Consider the following 6,156-nt stretch of genomic DNA (forward strand, 5'->3'; position numbering starts at 1 on the left):
TATGACTTTTTTCCTCAAAAAACAAGAACAAAAAAATAAGTAACTGAATTGGACCTATAAAAGAAAGAAGGCAAAGGTCCTTTTCGACCTTTGATATATATGATTTATATCATAGTTTTATTATTTATTTGAATTTATTTGTTTTTAATTTGAATTTCTTAGGATATTTTAACCAAAAAAATCTTGAAAAAGGGAGAAGAGGGATGGTATCGCCATCCATGGTTTTAAATTTCGTCCGAAATCCAAAATCCGAAATTTCAGATTTCGGTGGAGACCAAAACTGAAATTTCCTGAAATTCTATTTTTTGCCATTTACCAAATTTCGGTAATTTCGGTCCAAAATTTTGATTAAATGCCATTATTTATTAAAAAAGAAGTGTTACAAAATTTTGGCCCGAAATTTCGAAAATTTGGTCCGGAATTTCGAACCAAATTAGGAAATTTTGGATTTTGCCGAAATTTCGGTTTTCGGTGGGGTCCGAGACGGTTACCGAAACCGAAATTTTAAACAATGTTGCCATCAATAAATTTAGGCCCCTCCACTGTAAAATTCTATGGTTTACACCCATACCTGCATATAATGTATATGCATTCGGCTACGCACAGACTATATGAAAATTCTTCCGCAAATGTCATTGCCCCTTTTCGGTTTTACCACGTATGACAACAGAATTTCTTTCGTTCCCACAAAAATTGGTCATTTTTCATCTTTTGATTCAATTGTTTTGAGAGGGTTTAAAATCTTGGGGTTTTTCTCCAAATCAAAGAAAATGAGGGCCTTTTCTTCTCGCAAATCCCATGACTTTACTTCTTGGTTACTAATTTTAGCATAACTTAATTGAGGTCTAAGTTAACAACTTAAAAAGGGAAATGATTTCAGCGCTCCAATGTTTTGATAAACATGCGCTCCACTTGTTTGTCGTGTAGTATTTAAGGGATTTAATAGCTTTTTGAGAACCATAATATTCCTCTGACAACCCTTTCAATACTACACGACAAAAGTTGGAGCGCAGAAATCATTTCCCCTTAAAAAATATGTGCACATTAGTAACAATCTGTTTCAAGGAAACATATGAAACAAAATTTCTCCCCAAACCTTTAAAATTTCAAAACCAATCTCTTATCACAATATGTATTACAATTTCAAAATGGATTGCTATTTGTGATTGGTTGGTTACCGATCCGAAGGGATTGCAATAAATAATTTATTACATCTACCAATCCTAAGAAATTAAAATTAATTGCAAAAGAATTTTAATATCTAAATGTTAATTTAAAATAAAAAAAAGGTAAAAGTAAATTTATATTTATTATTAAATGTAATTTAAACTATTACTGTAAGAAATATTTTTGGGATCACCGATTGTTGATGTTTGGTTCGACTATCCTAATTTTCATCTAATAATGTGTGTACACTTCATTTTGTTCCTTCCCAACCTGGCATTTGTCAATTGTTATAGTTGTATTATGATGATAATATAATTATATTTTGTTTCTTATGCAAATAAAGTCGAGTTTACAAAGATCATATTGTAATATCTTGGGTGAGGGTGCTCCCTTCTTTCAAATTTTACTCTAGCTCTAATCTCAACAGCTGCTAGAAGGAGTTTTGTTATGGATTTGAGAGGGCAGAGTTGATTACTCCCCCTTGGATGCCTCCTGACCCTGGGTGGCTCGAGTTAAATTTTGATGGCTCTGGCACTGGAAATCCGAGGCCTGCTGGGGTTGGAGGATTGCTTAGAGATGAGGATGGAGTTACTGGATGGGCCTTCTCATGTCCCATTGGGGTCATAGACTCCAATGAAGTAGAAGTTAGAGCGGTGCTTCAGGGCATTAGGATTATTGAAGTTAGTGAAATAAACAGGCTTATAGTCGAGAGAGATTCCCTCAATACCATTATATGGATGGACAATAGTAGGCCTCATTCGTGGAGATTTGACGAGATTCATGACTGTTTGGAAGGCCATTTGGTTCATTTTTAGCACGTTCAATGTATGACTAATAGTGAGGCAGGCCAATTAGGTAGACATGGGGTGAATCGGGCGTCACTAGAGATTTTTTATTTCCTCCCCTTGTGAGTTATGCTTGATCTGTATTTTCTTTTCTATCATTTTTCTCTCTTCTGGTTCGGTCTTGGGGCTCTTCCCCCTCTATTTTATTATACATCTCACAATTTACAGAAAATAAAGATGAGTTTACATGATTTGTCAAGATTTCCTCCATCCATGAGAGAGAACCCAACTCCCACTATGAGCAAAATAGCACAAGAGATTATAAAGAGACAATAAAACTCCCTTAACCTAATCTTTACATGCTCTGTTGGAAACTTGTTTCCTTAAGGTGGCCCACATTGAGCTTGCCTAGTAATTAGGTTAAGTCTCAGACATTTTCTAATATTGGTTTTTTGGCTAACTAAAGATAACCCTCATTAAAAGTCCTAAAAGGTAAGAGTTTTAGTGCAAGTGGGAAACTAACCTATTCCCTAAAGCTCAAATACAGGAGTTTCTTAATGGGAGCAACTTTTCCATCAAGAAATTGGGTTTAGGGTTTTCTCTAAGTGGTCCAAAATCTACTAAGAACGGCTAGTGATTCCATTGATCTAATCATGAGGCTTGGATAGATTTGATTGCTACATCAAAATCGAGTTCTTCGAGCTCATCATGAAACATCTTCAATCATCAGATCACACGCATCATCGGAGCTTCAATATGATCATCATGGCTGGAGGTAACAATCTTTTCGCTCAAGATTAATTAAAATTTCTAACATGCTCAACATTCACAACGTAGAAGATCAGACTAGTGAGGACCCAACTTCTGAGTGAAACTCCTTCTGCTTCCCACATGTTCAAGCTCTCATATATTTTTCTCCCCTTTCATAATGTATGACAATATCTTTATACTTAGGTCTTCTAAACCTAAGTCCCTTCTCTCTCCTTGTGTCTCCTCTAATCCAAGCAGGAAAGCTACAAGAGAGATCCCGTAGTTCTAGAAAACTGTCCAAACTTCTCTCTATGTTTCCTGTACAAATAAAGACACCTCAAAGAAGAAAAAAAATACTTAGTCCAACTAGGATGGCCCCGCTCATATCTCACAGGAAACGGGACACAATCCCAATCTCTTTAGATTTCTTTAACCCTTCAAAATATAGTTAAATTATAAATTTCTTCAAAATCTTAAGATTTTTTTTCTTTTTTGAATGAATTCCATTGTAAATTTCAAAATTAATGTAGGTTTTTCAAAAGTCAATCCCCCTTGAATCAATTTTATCAAATCCTAACCAAATTCATTTGCATTTTCTAAATTTAACATACCTTTTAAAACTCAGATTGAAACCAATAAGAAAATTGCACCATACAAGCCATGGTCAAAATGCTTTAGTGTTTATTTGCAGTCTAGACCTACTGATCGGCAAAGCCAGATAGGCGTATACCGACCACAATTATCTAGACCACAGAGTAATGAAACTAGTCTAGTGGTTTTTTGAAACGTTTTAAAGCATGGTAGCTCGTCAATATTCTTAACATAATAGTATTTTACCACGTAGTATATTTTTTCGTAGGTAAGCTGGGATCAAACCTCTCACCTCAAGATTGAAGAACAAAGCCTTGACCACTGGGCTAGAGGCTCAATCCCTTTGTCGCACAGTATAGATTCAATATGTTTAGACTTCAATCTTTGATTAAGATGTATTACAGTTAAAAACCCGTAGTCTTTGTAGAGACTCAACATTAGTGTCTAATGCCTTCCAACTCTATAATCTGATCTTGAATATGACTGGAATCGTAGACCAGTCTACTAGAGTCAATCTAGGGTCCTAGGCTCTAACCTAGATTGCGACTATAGTTTCAATTTTAAGAGTTGTTATTTCTTCAACTACAATGAAATGAGAAGCGATGCTTGAATTCCGACTTGGGCGCCTCTAGTGGCAACTCTGCTGGGACACATCAAAGTTGAAAAGACTTGCATGTTTCCTTTGTAATCCATTTCATTATGTTAGCAGCTAGTACATGTACCTTAGTTTTAAATTAATTTTGTGGTATGTAAGTGGATAAGACAAAAGTGAAATTGACCAACGATTTGGCCATTTTCATTGTGTTATTTTGCATTTCATGTGGGTCGAGCTCAATTCTTTGTTTTCTTGTGCATTTGTCACAAAAGAGGTTTAATCTTTCTTCTTCTTCTTCAAAACCAATATCCGCGGGTTCATCAATTTTCTTTCTCCCTCATAGAGGAAATAAGGTGGTGAGATGGTATACTATATGCATCTGCTTGTTAGAACTCCTTCTAACGACCTATGCATTATGTTATCATTTCCAATTGGATTAATTTCCAATTGGACGATCCATTAATTCAATTGGAGGAGGATTATAAATGGATAAATATTTTGGATTTTCACTGGAGACTAGGGATCGATGGACTTTCCATTGGACCCATTTTACTGACAGGATTCTATCACTACTTTAGCTACTTTAGCGGCTTGGCCAGTTACTAGAGATTCGTGATTGTTCCATTTCCTCATGTTAGCAATGTGTCAAATTCCTAATCTCAGATCGTGTTCCGTTCGGATTGTGACAACTGATGGAGAGGGCCCAACCGATTATTTCGGGCCAATAATCGGTTGGGCCCTCACCATCAATGGTTGTCACAATCCAAAACGAAGAGGGCCTTAATATAATTAGGATTGCCATGTAGCGGTTCAGGGCTAAGGCCTAAGGTGGACACTCCCCATTCTGCCAACTTGACATCAAGTCCTACTTGGCACCCTGAATTCGAAAGCTTTAAACAGCTGTCAAAGGTTATTACATTTCCCAAAAAGACCTAAGCCAATTAAAAGAGAAAATACAAGCCAATTTTGTGCAATTATTAAAACATGGTAGCGTAAATAACAGTTGCCTATATGTAGGTTATTGATATGTTTTACAATTTACACAATGGCCTTGTTTTTATCTTTTTAATTGGCTGGTGTGAGCGTTGTGGAAATTGTAATAGCTTTTGACAACTTATAAACAATGTAAAACAAGGTGAGTTTGCCCCATTATCAAAACATGGTGGAGTGGGTTGTGGAAATTGTAATAGCTTTTGACAGCTTATAAACAATGTAAAACAAGGTGAGTTTGCCCCATTATCAAAACATGGTGGAGTGGATATCAGTAGCCTAAAGTACTTAATACTTAACGAATTGAATGTGGTCTATTGGATTGGAAATTTTGTTTCTCCATGTGCATGAAGGCCATCGATCATAGCTGTTGGATAGACTGAAAGACCGGTTTCTGTCATGGTACGCAAGCTAATTGTACGGTGAAGATTTTAAAAGCACGATTAATTAAGGGAAATGATATCAACACAACTATTTTTTGATATTTGCACTAATCCATCTTGTCTTTTATTATTTAAAGAGCTGTCAAAGGTTATTTCAGTTCCAAAAAAGCTATCACAGGCCAATTAAAAAAAAGAAAAGACAAGCTATGTTTTGATAATGAGACAAACTCGCCTTGTTTTATACCTTTTAATAGGCTGCCGAGAGATTTTTGGGGAATTGTGATAACCATTGACAACCAATGCAAAACAACAAGATGAGTTTGCTCCTTTGTCAAAACATGGTCGTGCCGATATCAGTAGCTGATAATAATTTGACGAATTGGAAATTTTGCTTCAGCATATGCTTCAAGGCCAATTGTATAGTGGAGATTAAGAAGCACTATCAATTTATATTTTATACTGTTTTTTTTCAAACAGTACATTGAGGCTCACTTCATAGGATGATCCAAACTGTTCATTAGTTGGGCCACAACGTAGATAGGCTGTATCTCATCAAACATTTCCATATGATGATCCTAACCCTACGATCTGTTTACTGACTGCAACTTATAGAAACCTCTATACAGATCGGCGGGTTAGGATCATCCTGTGAAGATACAACCTGTCTGCATTGTGGCCCAACAAATGAACAGTTTTGATCGTCCTGAGGAGTGGGGCCCACTGAACTTTTTGAAAAATACAAGACTACATATTCACCCACCTTGTAAATCACCAATTTATGCAGCACGATTACTAATACGGGTGTCAATGGACCTATATGGTCCGATGGACCACCCGAATCAGAAATTTAACTAACAGGATGTAGACACGTTACCACGATCCATGGGCACATTTC

This window comes from Tasmannia lanceolata, unplaced genomic scaffold (genome assembly GCF_043159265.1).
Source record: "Tasmannia lanceolata isolate RefF3 unplaced genomic scaffold, GAP_Taslan_0.1 ptg000037l, whole genome shotgun sequence".
NCBI classification, from domain to species: domain Eukaryota; kingdom Viridiplantae; phylum Streptophyta; class Magnoliopsida; order Canellales; family Winteraceae; genus Tasmannia; species Tasmannia lanceolata.